This window comes from Macaca nemestrina, chromosome 2, assembly GCF_043159975.1.
Source record: "Macaca nemestrina isolate mMacNem1 chromosome 2, mMacNem.hap1, whole genome shotgun sequence".
Classification (NCBI taxonomy): domain Eukaryota; kingdom Metazoa; phylum Chordata; class Mammalia; order Primates; family Cercopithecidae; genus Macaca; species Macaca nemestrina.
This window is the reverse complement of record NC_092126.1, coordinates 135138904-135158236: the sequence shown is the minus strand read 5'-3', so window position 1 is coordinate 135158236 and position 19333 is coordinate 135138904. Positions and strand designations below refer to the sequence as shown.

The window sequence follows — 19333 nt, the reverse complement described above, 5'->3', positions numbered from 1 at the left end:
TGAGGGGGTGGGGCAATCGCCTCTAAGTGGACATTTATTTTATCTTCCCTGTTCAATTACCCTGTGTATTTCCAGGCATTAAAACGCTTGTGGTTCAGGACCAAGAAGGTCTGACCTCCTTCCTGCTCCTATTGCAGACTTTTTATAATTCCTGCCTGTGAGAGAAACAGAAGAACACAGCTTGTTTGGGGGATCCCAGATGGAGTTTGCAGGATGGATATTAGAAAAAAAATCATCTCTTTTGAGTGGTAGACTGAGAAATTTAAATTGGAACAGCGATGAAAAACCATACACGTCGGGAGATGGAGTGGGGGTGAGGCAACCCATGAAGTCAGTTTTGCATCTGTAAAGAGTCATTTTGGAGAGTCGATTTGCACTTTAAGAATTCCTAATGGGTACAGTCAGTTCAGACCCAGCTGAATGTGTTGGAGTCTCTGATAATGTTCTTCTAGTTAAAGGGGGATGGGGGGGGGGAACAATAACAGACACACAAAAACACACACTCAACCAAAGATGGGGGAAATGTGAGCACCAGGCACGCTCCTGCTGATTTGGGGATGACAGTTGAAGAGACAAGAACATTTTAAGTGCAGGGAAGGAAGCAAGAATAGCCCCCCAAAACAGGAAAGAAGGGTCAGCAAAGGTAAGTTTATAAGCAAAACAAAGGGGCGGGGAGGTGGGGGGGAGTACAGGAGAGAATAAAAGAAGCAAAACCAAGTAAACAAAACCCACTATGACTTATCAGCAGTGTTTAATTTGAAATTGTGATCCCTACAATTATTGAAAATGGAGCAGTTAGAAAGGAAGGCATTTCGATTGTGACAGGGCAGGAAGAACCTGAGAAATATCTGACATTCAAATGCCTTTTTTAAAACCGCCTTTGTTCCAAAGTTCCTATTTTGCATCTGGTTAAATGCATATTAATTTCTCTTCCTTCCTAATGAATCACTGTGTGTTCTGTGTCTTCTTTATGAAGAGGAAAGGGGTGTCTTCCCTGCCTTGCTCCTTCAGCTCAAACTTTTCATCTGGATCCTATAGGAGTGATGAGACATTAAATGGGGTAATCTGGAAAAGGGGATGGAATGTGAACTGAAGACTTTTGAGTGTAGGAGTTAGAAGTCAATCACTCTGCTAGCTATTAGACTGTTTCATCTTTGAAGAGGAGGCTAGAGCATTTACTTCAGTAAAAAAATAAAAAACTAAAATAAAAAAAACCTTCCCTGACACCCCAGGTCTTCCTAGATCTCTATCTCATAAACTCATTTGATTTCCCCAGAACCCCCCAAACAAACCTGGACTTGAAATCATCTTTTTCCTTGTGTGTTCCTGAGAGTGACTGGCAGTGCAGCCACAGAACTGGCAAGTTCTGTTGGAGGAATTATATTCAGGCCCATTCACGATGCACGTTAACTTTGTGGGTGGAAAGAAACCTGGAGGAGAGAGAGGAAACAAGCCTTAAAGCCTCCAAAAATTGGCAGGCAGACTTCCGGAACGAGGCTTCTCCAAGGAATCTTCTCCTAGAATTAAACCTAGGACTGAAATACATTTGCAAATGATTGGGCTTAAAAGTGGGGTTGGGTTTCCTTGTGTCACGCCGGTATGGGCCCAGAGAGGTTTGTGGGTTTTTTTGGAGGTGAGGAGGGAGAGATGATGCACAATGAGAATGCAGAGCCGAAAATTCTGGACCACACATCATTTACTTAGAACAGACTTTCCCTCTGATATTCTTCCCAAATATGTCATGGCATTCACAAAGAACACTGCTTCTGAAATGTCGGATTATGCAGTAATAGTCACTGAATGAGAACATAAATGTCTTTAAAAAATTAATCAGCTGTCTTTAAGGTGTGTAGGGCTGCTCAAAATTCTCTCTGTAGTATCTCATCTTAGAAGACCCCACGTGGAAACAGCCTTCTTATTTACAGACCACCTTATTGACACATTATCTGGTGTGATTAATTAAAGACGATTTTTAAACCCATGTATTTCTTTAAAAGGCGGAAGAGACAGCCCAGTTTTTTAAAAATGGTGGTGATAAACTACCATAAGATGGCACTGTAACATAAATTATGGAAAGAGTCAGCTATCCAGTATAAGGACTGAACAGATTCAGTACGTTGCCAGTAGGTTGCCAGGCTTGCAGGCTGAGCACACAGGAATGATTCCCAGAGAGATACATTCACTAGGAAACATGTTACTTGCCTGTTACATTCTCACTGGACTTTCATGCGTGAGAGGTGATCCAGGAGTTCAATGTGGACAGGCCCTTTTGCATTTTCAGAGAAAACAAACTCAAATCTAACCTGAAAGAAAAGGTTTAAAAAAATACTAAGAGAAAGAGAGATCAGACCAAAACCGCAAGTGCAAAACATGGAAAGGTGTTTGCCACTCTTGGTTCTGTTTCAGGTGTAGAATAACTACAGACAAAATGAAAACCTTGTGGACCCATTCTCCTCTCCTTCCCTGCTTTCCCGTTATTACAGGAGGGGGGCTGTAGATATTCTCAGTAAAGTGGCCAACCCCACAGGGCCTGGCTGTGGAGTCTGAATTTCAGTGCCAGCACATCTATCTCCTTGTTTGTCACAAAGTGAGCATTGCCTTTTACAGAGGGGCATTGGGGGAAAAATGTATTCTAGGATATTGAGGCACCAGGGCATTTTTTGTTTGTTTGTTTCTACACCGTTTTTGAGAAAGTCTCAGTTGGTGCTGCCTCTGCCGACGTGGCCTTGGTTTAGTGGCAATTCCTTAGAGATTAAAGAGGAAAGTAGGAAGGAAAACTTCATCCAAATTCCTTTGTAGGGGCTCCATACCTTCAGGTGCAGTTGAAAACAGCTAACTCGCCAGCATATTCTCTGGCTTTATAGAAAAGCGTTTTAAAATATCACAGTTTCTCGGAGATCTTAGGTTATTGTCATACCAAGTGGGTCCTCTCTTGGGCTTGGCATAGAACCAGGTACATGCTTTTCTCTGCTTAGCAAGCAGGTGTCCAGGCCCTGTTCAGTAGCGTACACTCAGGGGAGAGGTAGAGGATGCTGCTGGCACATCCATGAGATGGTTTTCTGAAATGCTTAGCATCCCTGCAAACGGAATGACTACCCTTGGCTAAGAGGAGGACGCTGGGGAGCCTGCCTTTCTGCAGTAACATCAGCCTCCTTTTCTGGATGATGTTTCTCGCCATCACCCTAGTAAAGAAAATAGAACATCAGGCAACTGAGAATACTGGTCAAAGTCCAATCAGAAATGGGCCTGGAGGTGTGGTAGTCTGGAAGGCCCATGCAAGGGTAACGTGGTGTTGGAAGCCTGCAGAGCCTGACTTCTAGTTGACACAAACACAGGCAGGTTATCTCCAGAGTGGGTTAAGCCTCAATTTGCGGGCTTGGTTAGTGTTTTGGGCAAGCCACAGGCCGGAGTCTCTTAACAGTCTTACTGTAGCAAGTAGACTTGAGGATGGTTGCAGCTTCTCACCTCCCCTTGTGAGATCACTGTGGTGTAGAGATGTCTGTTTCTTGGTATGTAAGGAACATTAAGAGGAGGTTTGTCTGGGGACAGGGAAAAGAGAAGTGACTTGCTTCTTAATAAACTTGTTTGTGTTCTCTGCTTTCTGTTGGAAAAAAAAAAAAAAAAAACCCTTGTGAAATCACATGCATGCTTTGTTCCTCCAGCTAGTGGTTTGAGAATACTGAATTACACCCCCCACCAAGTATTGCTTATTGTCTTCATAGATGTTGTTTTGAAAATACTGTTTTGGACTTCTCCTTTGTTTCCCAAGAGGGTCCTTTTTCTCCCCCCTCAAATGGCGAAAGTGATCTCTGCGTTTATAAGTATGTGAAAGTTGCTGTTTAAGAGCCCCAGACTCTTACCTGAAAGCCTTGGGGCCAGAATTTAGAATTTTCTAAAGGTACTTTGGTGCATAGACTGTGTATTATGTATGCCATAACCTATGCGTTAATATTTCTGCAGCTAAATGTGTGAATATTCACACTAAGTGGGCTAACTAAACTCTATAAAGAGCCCCACATCAGCTCAGGTCTTGCCAACGTTGAGTTAGTTTTTAAAAATAAAACTTTGTGCCTTGGAACCTGTGAATTTCAAAATTGTGAATAAGGGACTGTGAATCTGTATTTATATTGTATACATAGGTTTATATTTTTGAAGAAATGCAATAAAGAAGTTACATTCAAAATCTATGGATTACTGAAAATAGCCTTTGAGATTTGGCTCTAAACTTGAGTCTAATCGTAACCCCTTCCATGGCTCATTAGCATTTGACTTTTTTCTTCTCACTGACTAGAACTTCCAGCCCACGGGTTGCAAACTCATGTGTTAAAAGGGGCCGAGAAGATCATGTGAATGGAGTGGGTTGGGGTAGACGACAGGGACTTGTGAGGACCAGGGCAGAGGAGAGCACCTGCACCATCCAAGGCAGGTGCCACCACCAGCAGCTCCTGACGAGGGCTGCCAAGGAGGAAAGTACCCCAGGTCATTTCATTTATCAAGATAAGTCAGAAAAAAAAATATCTTTTACAGGAAGTATTCCCAATTTTTAAATGTTAGCAACTAGGCCAGGTGCCATGGGTCACGCCTGTAATCCCAGCGCCTTGGGAGGCTGAGGCAGGCAGATTGCCTGAGCCCAGGAGTTCAAGACCAGCCTGAGCAACATGTATTTTACCAAAAATACAAAAAACTTAGCTGGGTGTGGTGGTGCCTGCCTGTGGTCCAAGCTACTGTGGAGAGGATTGCTTGAGAGGCAGAGGTTGCAGTGAGCTGAGATCATGCCACTGTACTCCAGCTTAGGCAACAGAGTGAGACCCTCTTCTGGCAAGAAATAGGTCTTCTTAGCTGTTGAAGTCTCCAGTCCCAGGAAGCCTTCATGCTGTCTTCCTATCTTCTCCTTTCTTTCACCTGCCCGTCTTTCTGAAGAGCCACAACTAATCATGCCTCCGGATATTGACCCCTCTCCTTATTCACTTTTAATTTGACTCAACAGAATAAACCAATCCCCTAACTAACAAATCCTATGCGCCCTTTCCGGGTTCTTCTTCATGAACTAACCCAAATCATTTGGAGCTTTTGAAATGCCCTCCTCCCTGGTGTCCACGCCCCAACATGTGCTGGGGTCCCTCCATGTTTCCCCTTCCCACTCCATTTGCCTCCTGCTGGATTCTGGCCTCGGCTTTCTTTTTCTTTTTTTTTTTTTTTTTGAGACTGAGTCTCACTCTGCTGCCCAGGCTAGAGTGCAGTGGGGCTATCTCGGCTCACTGCAAGCTCTGCCTCCCGGGTTCACGCCATTCTCCTGCCTCAGCCTCCCGAGTAGCTGGGACTACAGGCGCCCGCCACCTCGCCCGGCTAATTTTTTGTATTTTTAGTAGAGACGGTTTCACCGTGTTAGCCAGGATGGTCTCGATCTCCTGACCTCGTGATCCGCCCGCCTCGGCCTCCCAAAGTGCTGGGATTACAGGCGTGAGCCACCGCGCCCAGCCCAGCTTTCTTTTTCTCTAGACTCAACTTCTTAATTCTCTCCCAGAACCTAATTAGCGCCTCTATCGCAGCCCTTTCACAATCTAGACCGAGCCTCCAGCCGGATATTCCACAGGCCCCTCAAACTAAAGCTCTTCAAAATACAACCCGCTACACCCTTCTCTAATCAATGCCAGCTCCTTTTCCCAGCCTCCTTTTTCAGATAAGTGAATTGAAACCAGTTGTTCGTGACTCAGCACATGAGGGTCCATCTCACTTATGGTTCCTTTTCACCCCTGCTGACAGCACCTCCCCCACTCTTACCACTGCTGTTCCCTCAAGTCTATCCAACAAGAACGTATAGTTTCTAAAACCCAGCAACAACCATGCTGGTGCCAGGTTGTCCCATGACTTCTCACTGCCTTCCATATTCTCCTTACCCAGCTTTAAAGCTATCAAGAACCTTAACCTACCATATTTTCAATCTTAGCCACCATGATTCTTAAATATTTGTGTACACTATAGGTTTAATAAACCTAGACTATGTGTTGAGACCACTTCGTATCTTCTGGCAGGAAATAGGTTATTCCTTCTTTTTTTTTTTTTTTTTTTTTTTTGAGACGGAGTCTCGCTGTGTTGCCCAGGCTGAAGTGCAGTGGCGCGATCTCAGCTCACTGCAAGCTCCGCCTCCCGGGTTTACGCCATTCTCCTGCCTCAGCCTCCGGAGTAGCTGGGACTGCAGGCGCCCGCCACCACACCCGGCTAGTTTTTGTATTTTTTAGTAGAGACGGGGTTTCACAGTGTTAGCCAGGATGGTCTCGATCTTGTGACCTCGTGATCCGCCCGTCTCGGCCTCCCAAAGTGCTGGGATTACAGGCTTGAGCCACTGCACCCGGCCAAAGGTTATTCCTTCTTAACTGAATTGAAGGCTTGCTTAAATACTCAGAGGCTAAGATGCGGTTGCTGTAGTTTGACCAATTTATGGATAGCGTTATGCCATGTAGATTTTTTAAATCTCCACTTGGACTTCCTAGAATATGTTGTGTCTTATAATGCATTCCCAATGATAAAATGGAAGAGGAGGAGTTCATGGCCTTTAAATAGATATAAAGCCTTTTTATTGCATTAATTATTTCCTGAGCAAATGCTAAAAAGCTGTGCATTTGGCTAAATAAGCTTGTAGGTGAGAGCCACCAACTGATAATGGATTATGACATATACCACGCCAAGGTAGCAGGAAAGTCAAGGTTAAATTTTCTTCTAATAGTGGTCATCAGCATTGTCTAATGGAGCTATGAGAACTTAAAAATAGTTTAAAGAATGGAACACATCACTGAACTATGGTTTTACATCAAATATATGGTTCATTCAAAAACCCTAGGGCAATTGAAATTATTCTGTGTGTTGGAAAAGATTTCTGGCTTTCAGTTTTGCAGTGGAATTTGTTAGAAAATGCTGTTGGTGCATCACTAAGGACATGCTAGTTTCCTTCATTGACTAGTTTGTGTTTTGCCAACATTCAAAAGCAGAAATTTTCGCATTTATTTTGGTTCGTAAGTCCTTTCATGATACAATAGCAATTAAAATAATTTTTTCCTATCATCATTGAAGATAGGTGGAGGCCCACATACCACAAGGAAATTCACATCTGGAGGTGGGTGGTGAGTCAGCATAGTACCAGGTTAAGGAAGTATTTTGTGGAATCCATCCTGAATATATTTTTCCACTGTTAAAAAAAAAGAATATGGGGAAATACTGGTTCCTTCCTCCTCTGACTTAATGAGAAATGAACAAACTCAGTGATGACAATTAGGGGAGGAGGGAAATTAAATGTTTCCCTCACAATTTGAGTTGGAGTACCAGCCTTTTAAGCTGATAGGTTATCTTTTTTCAAAGTAGGCAAATACATCCTAGCTTTCAAAGTTCAAATTCCAACTCAAGTAATTGAAGATTCTTATATGCCTTCCAGAAACCGTTTGGTTTCTTGAAGTATTATTAATGCCAAATTCAGATACTTTTGCATCCACCAACACAGCCAGTGTGAATTGAGAAGGTATGAGGACTGAGAGAAAACATTTAATGATTTTAGTGTGAACAGGTTTCACTTTTCAATGAAACACCGAAGCTGGAGTATATGAAGTCTTGCCCATCTTGTACCTCTCGACTTTGAATTTCACAGCCTCTACTTACGGCGAAGAGACTGTTTCCATTCAACTTCAAGTCTGTAGCCATGGCACTAGTGGATTAATAACCTATGGTTAATTATAGAGGTGACAGGAGACAGATGCCAAGGGAATGCAATACACAGCTGAGGCTTTTGAAATCTTCCCATACCAAGTACATATCCCCTCATTTCCATACTTGTGGCTGCATGGCTGGAGAAGCTGATTCCAATGTTATCACCCAAAGATAAATTCCAATATCTCCCACACCCCAGTTATGCATTACACACGTAGACATGCCAAAGGGCTGCTGCCCACTTAGGCTCAGCAGTTCCTAAATACTTGCATGTAACTGAGATGATCAGGATCTGGCACTTGAAGATTATTCTGTGTAGAAAACATTTGTCGACTGAAGATAAATTGCTGTCTGAGTCTCATCTTGGTAGCCATAATTTTACCTCTTTGCATGACCACATTTTTCTTTAAATGCCGCCAGGGTAATTTGAATCGAGGTTGGCAATTTTGAAACACACTTTGTATGCCTGGGTTTAGACAGAAGCTCTTCTCTTGTTTCTCAAGCTGATTGGTCCTCATCTTGACACAACACATCTGGTCGTGTCACTCCCATTCTGTTTATGTAGCACAGCATGGTATCAGGTGGTGCTGGATTTTGGCGCAACCATCAGCCAAAGAGATCACAAATCAAACATTATTTCTGAAAATTGCAAAAGAAGTGCCAGTGTATTTAAAATTCATTGAGACTTTTTATTTTCAAGAAAGAAAATTATTTATTTTAAAGGCTTGTAGTTTTAAAAATTCGTGTTCGATGAGTGAAGGTTCCTACAAACTATAGGGCAAAAGGTTTCGTTGCTCAGCCTAATAAATATTGACTGAAGCATTACTCTATGCTGGGTACTGTGTCTTGCACCATGTTCATTTTCTGGGCTGCACTGGAGTGAGAGGAGCTAAGTCAAACATCCGATGGAATCAATGGGAATTGTATGCACACTGTTCCATCTGCTCATGATTCCCAGATCGATGTCTCTAGCTCTCATCTCTCCCTTCAGCCCTGGAATCAGTATACCAACTGCCTTTCAACATCTTCACTTGGATGTCCAGCAGGCATCTTGAACTTCTACGTGCAATAAAGATGGAGGTGAAATAGAGGTTACCAGGGTCTGCAGGGAGTGGAGGAGGGGGAGTTAGAGTTTAAGTACAGAATTTCTGCTTGGAATGATGAAAGAGTTCTGGAGATGGATGATGGCGATGGTGACAACACTGTCAATGTATATAATGTTACTGAACGGTCCACTTGAAGATGGTAAATATGGTAATTTTATGTAGTATAAATTTTACCACAATAAAAAAAAAATATGTCCAAAATGAAATTCTTAAGTCTCACCCCCAAACTGGTTCTTCCTGCCATCTTCCTTATCTTAGGAAATGGCACCTCCATTCACCTTTAGACACATGTTAAAAACTTGGAGTCTCACACTTGATTCTTGTCTTTGCTCACATGGAACATCCAATCCATCCCTCAACCTAGGTAGCTCCACGTTCAAAATATATTCACAGCCAGGTGCAGTAGCTCATGCTTGTAATCCCAGCACTTTGGGAGGCCAAGGCGGGTAGATCACCTGAGGTCAGGAGTTCAAGACCAGCCTGACCAACAGAGTGAAACCCTGTCTCTACCAAAAATACAAAAATTAGCTGGGCGTAGTAGTGCAAGCCTGTAATCCCAGCTACTCAGGAGGCTGAGGTAGGAGAATTGCTGGAACCCGAAAGGCGGCGGTTGCAGTGATCTGAGATCATGCCACTGCACTCCAGCCTAGGCGACAGAGTGAGGCTCCATCTCAAAAAATAAAAAATAAAAAAATTTGCAATCCAGCTCCTTCTCATCACCTCCACCTCAACCTCCCAGGCCCATTTCTCTCTTGCCTGGACCACAGAGACCTCCTAACTGGTCTCTCTGCTTTCACTCTTGCACTTCTGTGGTTCCTTCTCCACATGGTACTAGAGTGATCCTTTTGTCATATAAACACAGGCCATTCTTCTGCCCCACCTACCAATGATTTCCCATCACAGCAAAATGAAACCCAAAGTCCTTCCAGGACCAGAAAGCCGCAGATGATCTGGCTCCTGGCTAACTTGCTGAGCTCACTGTTCTCCTCACTTCCTTTATTCCAGCCACACTGGCCTCCTCCATGCCAAGCACACTCCTGCTCTGGCTTCTAAAGTCGCTATTCTCTTTGCCTAGGATGCTCTTCTCCAGTCCGCGTCAGTGTCTGCAAAAATGTCACCTTATCTGAGAGCCTGGCCATCTGTCTAAAATCACATCACCTCCTGCACCATTTTCTCTCACTTTGCCCTTCTTTGCTTATTTATATGTTTGTTTATCATCAGTTTCTCCTCTACTAGGATCTGAGTTCCATGACAGCAGGAATTATTTTCCTGGCTTTATTCACTGCCTTATTTGCAGCAGCCTGGAGCTTAGTAGGTTTTTAGCAAATATTGCATAATGTGCAAGGCACATAATTATTTTTTTCTAAACATCATTAATTGGGCTTACTACAGAGAATCGAGTTATCTAATGAATTCCCATTTGGAATGAATTGTGTTTTTCCCTTTCTTATGTTGAAACATTTAACTCCCAGGCACATGAAGTTAAGCACATGAAGTAAAAACAAGCAAGATTAGCAAATTAGTGAACCTTGGGTTTTTTACTTTTTAAATTATTATTATTATTATTAGTTTTAGTGGGAGTCTTGCTTTGTCACCCAGGCTGAAGTACAGTGATGCGATCTTGGCTCCCTGCAACTTGAGGTTCAAGTGATTCTTGTGCCTCAGCCTCCCAAGTAGCTGGGACTAAAGGTGTGCACCACCGTGCCTGTCTAATTTTTGTATTTTTTAGTAGAGACTGGGTTTCACTATGTTGTCCAGGCTGGTCTCGAACTCCTGACCTCAAGTGATCTGCCCACCTCAGCCTTCCAAAGTGCTGGGATTATAGACATGAGCTACCATGCCCAACCTATTTTTTTAATTTTTGAAATTTTCTTGGGGTGTACATAGTAGATATATAGAATTTATGGGGTAAATGAGATGTTTTTATATAGGCATGCAATGTGAAATAAGCACATCATGGAGAATGGGGTATCTGTCACCTCAAGCATTTATCCTCTGAGTTACAAACAATTCAATAACACCCTTTATTTTTAAATGTATAGTTATTTTTGACTATAGTCACCCTATTTTGCTGTCAAATAGTAGGTTTTATTCATTCTATTTTTCTGTACCCATTAACCATCCCTATCTTCCCTACCCTCCCATGCCCCACTATCCTTCCCCGCCTCCAGTAACCATACTTCTATTCTCTGTGTCCACAAATTCGATTGTTTTCATTTTTAGATCCCACAAATAAGTGAGAACATGCGATGTTTGTCTTTCTGTGCCTGACTTATTTCACTTAACATAATGATCTCCAGTTCTATCCATTCAAATTAGTAAATCTTAGGCAACTTGAGTAAGATTTGGGAAAATATAGGAGCAAGTCAGGCTAGGTCAATGCAATTCCAAAACATGTGGTTGAATTTATGGTATTACTATGAGCTCTTTTGAGAATGAGATTCGGAGACCCAACTCAGCTTACGTAAGAATAGAAGGAAACTTCTGGCTTTCTTTGAAACTACCATGTTCAAGGCATGGACTTTAGGTATGACCGTATTCAGTCACTCAAAAGATGCAAAGAGTTTTTATTCTCCTCTCCACTTCTCAGCAACTCTGCCACCTCCTGTGTTGGCTTTGTTCCTGGGCAGCTCTAGGATTGTGCCTTCCGTATAGCTGTTATAACTGATAATCTCAGGGAAAAGAGAGTTTCTTTTTGTCAGTAGCCCAGCAAAATTTCCAGGACTGAGTCACATAAGACCAGCAGATGAACCAAATGTTGTAGCTCGGGGCATAGAAGGCATTTGTTTGGCAGATCTAAATCACATGCCCATCCTGCACCTAAGGAGAGAGGAGGAATTAAGGTCAGCCCCACTAAGCCCTGTGGAGCAAATGCCAGGTTTACTCAAAGGGAAATCAAAAGAAGGTGAAATGGATGCGGTGAGGGCAAAAACATCCACTGTTCACTCTTTCAAGGAAATAAGATTCTACTTGGCTGTGTGATGTCATTTCTTGCTCTTCAGCTTAAATTTTTTCAACTATCCTTAATGAGTTGTAATGAGTTTTAAGTCGATTGTGAGCAGAGTCTTACAGAAGAGATTGTATATGCATGTTAGACCATGATGGTAGGAGATTTGGAGTACTTGGAGCATGGAGGTAAGGGAGATTTGGGACATTCAGCAAATTCCTAGGGCCCTTATTGGCTCCGACAAGATTTCTACTTAAATGAGACAGTATTATATTTAAGCGAAAAAGTCATTGAGGCTGGGTATGGTGGCTCACACTTGTAATCCCAAAACTTCGGGAGGCCAAGGCCGGCAGATCCCTTGAGCCTAGGAGTTTGAGACCTGCCTGGGCAACATGGCCAAGCCCCATCTCTACAAAAAAATACAAAAATATTAGCCTGGCCTGGTGGCACGTGCCTGTAATCCCAGCTACCCAGGAGGCTGAGGTGGAAGGGAACCTCAGGTGGAACCTGAGCCTGGGGGGTTGAAGCTGCAGTGAGCCATGATTGTGCCACTGCACTCCAGCCTGGGTGACAGAGAGAGACCTTGTCTCAGAAGGGAAGGAAGGAAGGGAGGGAGGGAGGGAGGGAGGGAGGGAAGGAAGGAAGGAGGGAAAGGAAATGTCATTGAATAATTGAGTGTATAGTAACTTACTTGGTCTAAGGTCCCCATCCTTCGAACTAGGTTAACCTGCACAGAATTCAGCCTCCATTCACTTCTTCTCTGCCCTTTTGCCCAAGACCTAGGAACTGGATTTCTCAGCCCTGCCAGTGAGCCCAGCTCCCAGTCCCTCAAAGACTGTGCAGTATCATGGTATGAGCACTTGCTTTGGTCTCAAGAAGACATGATTCCAGTCCTGGCTATGTCACTATGTTTGTGTTCAAGCCTCAGTTTCCTCACTGAAAAGTGGGCATGGTAATATCTACGTCATTGTATTGTGATGATTGAGAGGCAAAAGCTAGAGAAGAGGCCTAATTCAGTTCCAGGCTCATGGAGGCACTCAGTGAATGATGTTTGTTGAATAAATGAGTAAACTATGCCAGTGGCTTTACCTAATTTTAGGTCCTGGGCCTTCAGCCCTGCCATGTGCCCCTGTAGTTAAATTTTCTGGGTCTAGTCATGTCGTGAACGGTACAAATATTCCAGCCAGAATGCAGGGCGATTCAGTTGCAAGTAATAGAAACCAACTCTGACTTAGTTAAGCAAAAAGGGAATTTTGTGTGAGCTAAGGGATATTTCAGAAAACAGAAGGAAAAGCCGAACATTGGGCCCGGAAAGCACAGCAGCCAGAGTGAGGTCCACGATAGATATGACAACCCCTCTAGGGCACAAGGGTCAGGATGAATCAGCTCAAGAAAACTTCTATCCGTGTGTCATTTCCAGTCACATCCTAGGGCAGCTCCTGATTGGTCTAGGGTAAACATGTGACCCAGAATCAACCAATCAGGACACCTCTTAAGCACACAGCCATTGCAGAAAATATCACACCAGTATATTACACCTGGTATGGTACCTTCATTTGTTTGCCCTTCAGATATTTACTGGGTACCTAAATTGTGCCCTGTGCTAGGGTCTGAGGTGAAAAAGACCAGTGCCTATTCTTGGTACCTAACAGTCCAACCATGACTGAATTAGATAGGATCTTTTGGCCCTAGAGTATAAATTGGGACCGTTGTCTCATCAAAACAAGGTGCAGAGGCTGGGCACAGTGGCTCACTCCTGTAATCCCAGCACTTTGGGAGGCCAAGGCGGGTGACATCACTTGAGGTCAGGAGTTTGAGACCAGCCTGGCCAACATGGTGAAACCCCTGTCTCTACTAAAAATAGAAAAATTAGCCGGGCGTAGTGTTGCATGCCTGTAATCCCAGCTACTTGGGAGACTGAGGTGGGAGAATTGCTTGAACCCAAGAGGCAGAAGTTGCAGTGAGCCGAGATAGCACTACTGCCCTCCTGCCTGGGCGACAGTGAGACTGTGTCTCAAAAAACAAAACAAACAATCAAAATACAATGTGAACAATGTGTAAAGGGTAAGGGTGGGGTTGGTTCTCCAAAGGAAAATTGAGTCACTATTAGCAGAAGAGGAGCAATGGCTGCTGGCAGGAAAAAGCAATAGCTGTTCCACCACACCTAATTAGTATGTTACGCCATCTTTCTGAGCCTTAGCTTCCTCATCTGTAAAGTGGGAATAATAGTGATACATGAATGATAGGATTATTTTGAAGATTAAATGAGTTAACACATGTAAGGTGCTGAGAATAGTGCCTAGAATCTGTAAATATTCGCTATCGTCATCATCATCATGTCAAGCTGCGGATCTATGGTTCCTTCTTACATATTGTTTTCATAATGGAAACTCCTGGCCATGCCCCAATCCCCCCCAAGCAACAGGACTTTTTGAGTAGTAATAAAAAAGAAGAGGGAGAAATTTGGCAACTTCCCCTTCTGCAATCACATAGCCGTGCCTTCTCAGGTTTCCCCTTTGACTGGGGATCTGCAGCCTATACGTGTTAATTTAAAGTGAACTCTCCAAATGGCAACTTGTGCTGGAGCCCCAGGCTGTGCAGACAGAGCCCTTCTCTACAGAAGGTTCCAGGCCGGTGGCTTCCATCCAGCCTTAACCCTGTGCATACTCATAACACAAAACTGATGGAAAGTGATTGAAATGTAAGTTTTTGTTGCACTGAGATGCTAAATTCAGGATTGGGAGCATATGGTTCACTCCATATTTGTTTTCTGCATATCTGATGTTAGCAGTTTCGAACATCGCTGGGACGCTCCCTGGAGAATTTCAGTTCTGTAAATGAAACAATTATTTTGGCAGTTTGGGAAAGATATATTCATAACTTTCATGGTATTTAAAGGGGAAATACACCTTCCCCAAGTCCCTTTTTCCCTTGCCAGATATGAAGAATGAAATTAGAGTGTCGAGGGGATAGAAGGCATAAATAGAAAAATCAGCAGTCAATGTGTTGTGTTCACGATTGGATTTCTAGGATTGACAGTGAGACAGGAATTAAAAGAGTTTCTCTAAATCTGGGCACAGAGAAGCTGTAGAGAACATCACGCCTGCGGCATCACGTTCATTCATTCAATCATCAATTATCTAACAAGCAACTCTGATGTGCTCTTGCTGAAGTCTGAGATGAAAAGAATCAGGGTTTATCCTCAGTAACAGTTTATAGTCTATAAAATTGTATAGTTAAGACCCTGTGGTTGCAAGTAACAGAAGGCAGTTTACAACAAGCTTAAGTAAAAAAGAGAAAAAGCCTGGGCACAGTGGCTCATTCCTGTTCCCACAGGACTTTGGGAAGCCGAGGAGGGTGAAGGCTGGAAGCCAGGAGTTCAAGACCAGCCTGGGCAACATAGCAAGACCCCAACTCTACAGCAATTTTTAAAAACATTAACTGGGCATGGCGGCATGCACTAATTCCCAGCTACTCAGCTGAGGCAGGAGGATCTCCTTTGAGCCCAGGAGTTCAAGACTGCACTGAGCAGTGATCACCCGACTGCACTTCAGCCTGGGCCACAAAGTGAGACTGTCTCTAAAATAAAATAAAATAAAAAAGAGAAAATTATTATAATGATGAAGTGGTGTCCTGTGGAGCCCAGAGGACAGAACTGCAAGATCTGGATCCAGGAATTAAAAGCTGGGGCCCAAGCAGTTCCCTTGTGTCATTTATCTCACACGCCTTCCCGGCTTTTCCTCTCTGCTTCCTGGTTTCCCGTTTTCTCAATCCACAGAGCAGAACATGGTCACCCCCACAGCTCCTGAGTTTTTACATCTCTCTACATTTGGGAGACCATCCTGGCAGGAAAAGAACCTCTTTGACCCAATTCTAAATTCAGGGAGTGAGGCTGATTGGCTCAGTTTGCAGGTATTTATTCCAAGTCCAATCAACTGGGGCCAGGGTGTAGAGTTACAAACAGCTGGGTCACTCAAACTGGTCCCTGGACCAGTGACAGCGACCTCATCTGGGAGCTTGTTGGAAATATTGACTTCTCAGGCCACCCCTCAAGCTACTGAATCAGAATATCAATTTTCACAAGATCCCCAGGTCATAAGTATGCACGTTAGAGCTGTGGAAACAACAGAGCTGCCCGACCGCCACTCTGTGTATGAGGTGGGCACTTACAGGTTGATGGCAGCTGAGCAGATAGCTCCGAATGGTTCTACTGCAGTAACACACATATGCTCAGCTCTGGAGGCTACTTCTGGAGAGAAACAGTAGCTCTTAAGAACATCCATAGAGGAGAGTGACTTGGACATTTATCGTGGTATAAATGAAATGTTTCATATCTACGTGATGCTTTCTTAATAGTTCCTGGATTCTCTCTTTCCTACCGTATAGCAGGTGGCAGACTTCTAATAGGCTTTCTCTGATCAAACATTAAGTCTGGAAAATTCATGCACCCCAAGCTGGCCACAGGATTGAGTGGTAAACCTGCCCAGAACAAGAAAGTCCAAATATGGGAGTCCCATGGCACCTCCATGGCTCTTTACAACTGAGCATGGTCTTTTTGGAAATGCTCTTGGACACAGACTACAAGGACCTGGACTCCCAACCTGGACTCCCAACCTGGACATTTCAGAGATTGCTTTGAATCTTAGAATACCCATGTAAAAGACAATTTCTGTCTTCATGAGAGTCTCTTCTTTCCCTTGTGACATTTACACGCTAGAATGGACCTTCTGTGAGAGATCCTGAAGTGTAAGGTCTCTGGCCAGGTTTTTTAGTATTTGTGGTTCATAACATTGCTCACCTGTTGTGTAGGACCAGATAACTCAGCGTGTGTGTGTGTGTGTGTGTGTGTGTGTGTGTGTGTGTATTTCTGCCTCCAAGGCACTCAGAAGGTGCTCACTTCATGCTTGGTGATGCTCAGAGCATCCCATCTTGAATGGAAACGAAGACAAGCAAGTGGCTTTTTGCCGTGACTTTGCAAAGTATGCTCAATCAGAACTCACAACTCTTTTCTCTGAAGGCCTGAGACGAGGTTCAGGTGCAAAGCATTCGGAACCCAGAACACTACAGGAGAATCAAGGCAATAGGTCTAATTTCACTCTCTATTCATGTCCCCACCTTATGCCCACCCCAGAATTGTTTGCATGCCTTCAAATGCACAATACAGGAGAACAATAGGACGTGTATGTATACAAGTGTACACACATGGGAATTGTATGTTCAGAATTTCTTTTCCAACAAAAATATGAGGTCAAAATAGTTTAGGGACTCCTATTTTAGAGCTGTAGTTATAAAACTTTTAAAAAGGCAGCACACAGCTCTATTTACTTAATAAACTTTTCTATAGTGCTTGCTGCATTCCAGGCACTGCTCCAGGTACACTGCAAATATGAATGTATTTAGTCGTCATAACCACCTCACTAGAATAGGTTATGGCAATATCTCATGTGTGGAAACTGAGGCACAGAGCAGTTAGGTCACTTGTCCAGGGTCACCCAGCTAGAAAGGGGAAGCCAGGATACATACACAGGCAAACTGTTTCCAGTCTTCAGGATCTTAGACGCTAATTAGGCTGCCCCTTCTAACAAAATCTTACATAAAGCCATATGACCAAACAAAAATAAACAGAGCAGCTCTTGTTTATATGGAGTGAGGTGTATTTTGGCTTTCCTCTCAACTCTTCCCTCCCTCCCTCCCTCCCTCCTTTCCTTCCTTCCTTCCTTCCTTCCTTCCTTCCTTCCTTCCTTCCTTCCTTCCTTCCTTCCTTCCTTCCTTCCTTCCTTCCTTCTCCCTCTTACCCCTCCTCTCCCTCTTTCTCCTTTCTGTAAAGTGCAGAGTACCCCAGGGAACACAGTTTGCAAACCGTCAACCTAATCCAACCTGATCATTTCATGAAAGTTTACGTTACCTTCTAGAGGGGAAATGGTGGCAGGTTTTTATCCTGGGTCACTCAGCTTCTGCATGGCAGAGCTGAAGGGATCTTACCTGCAACTCAAGGGTCTTTCTGCTACCCCAGAGAAGATGTGAGGGGATGAGTTAGATAAGTCCTCCTCCAGGGGCTGCCCATTTAGGAAAAGTGCTCCTCCTTTCCCTTTTTAAAGCACATTTAGGGCTGGGTGCGGTAGCTCACGCCTGTAATCCCAGCAGTTTGGGAGGCTGAGGTGGGCGGATCATTTGAGGTCAGGAGTTCAAGAGTTCAAGACCAGCCTGGCCAACATGGTGAAACCCCGTCTCTACTAAAAATACAAAACTTAGCCAGGCATGTTGGCGGGTGCCTGTAATCCCAGCTACTCGGGAGGCTGAGGCAGGAGAATCACTTGAACCTGGGAGGCAGAGGATTTGGTGATTGCGCCACTGCATTCCAGCCTGGGCGACAGAGCGAGATTCCGTCTAAAAAAAAAAAAAAAGCATATTTAGAATGTATGCGTATTAATCCCCAGATTATAATTCTTCCCTTCTTTTTCCTTGTTGAGTTTTGCATGATTTGCCTTCCAGTTCCTTCCTTTTGCTCAATTGATTGATTTTACCAAGTTTCCGACTTGAGATGATTTCAGGCAGCTAAAATTTGAATATGACAGACTAGGCTGTAGGGAGATGCAGCTATGATGCTAAACATCCGCTCAGGCTGAAGAGGCCGTCAGCAGCCACTCAAGCTGAAATGACAGGTGCTTTTACCGCAACAGCACATACCTGGTCCTGATTGCCCACGTGCAAGTGCAGGGGACGGCTCAGGACCTGTCGGAGCTGCCTGCACACACTGTGACAGGCCACTTACAAAAATTATTTGTGATTTGCACTCTGCTATCAATCGAGATTGAGAGTATTGATCCCAGCTGATTGCCGAGGACCAAAATAAAGTGAAAGTGTAATTGACTGCCGTGTCCCCCATCGATCGAGCGCCACGGTTCATCGCCACTGAAATTATTTTCAAGTACTTTGGTTTATCATTCCTAATAAATATAGAAATTGAGTAATCAAAATGACTTACATTCACATCGAACCGAAAGCTTTTAAGGAAGTGTCTATGTTTAAGTGAGTCCATATTCTACATGGGTTTTCCAATCAAGCCTCCAGGGTCCACTCTGACAGTGCTGGGATGAAGCCTGGCTTCAGAAAAAAAAAATAATAATAATAAAGCATCATCATCTCAGAAGCAGGAATCCCAGGCTCCAGTACTTCTCCAGTGATGTCATAGTAATTGTGGCTCCTGGGATTTGAAGGAAGACCCCTCCTAAATAGTCATGCTGTCCATCTTATTCAGAAACGAAGCATGTTTTCCTCAAAGCAGCCAGACCGCTTATTTATTTCACTCCCCCCAGCATTGCTCATAAACGCATAACAGTTGTTTTCAGGTTTACAGCTATGTTAGCAGGAACGTTATTAAATCAAAGTCATCATTAGCCATATAAATATAGATTATATGGCGTGTGGCCCTACAGTTCCTTAGAAATATAGCTTTAAAAATTATTTTAAAGAGAGGTCTAGGCTTCTGTTAAGCAGGTGGCTGAAAAATATTATTGAGATGCCAGAATGTGCTTTGGGAACTGAGGTTCTGTAGCTCGGCCCTGTCTAGTAGAAATACAGCCAG

General features: G+C 43.7%; 1 long non-coding RNA gene across 1 annotated transcript; it reads right to left on the bottom strand.

Annotated features, from left to right (window-relative positions):
- Positions 1-474: 474 nt before the first annotated feature.
- LOC139360862 (uncharacterized) lies at positions 475-18799 on the bottom strand. The gene is made up of 3 exons (XR_011618413.1): positions 18734-18799; positions 1293-1430; positions 475-1032 (listed from the first exon to the last, which is right to left on the bottom strand). It is a non-coding gene; the product is annotated as an uncharacterized lncRNA (long non-coding RNA).
- Between the last annotated feature and the right edge of the window lie 534 nt (positions 18800-19333).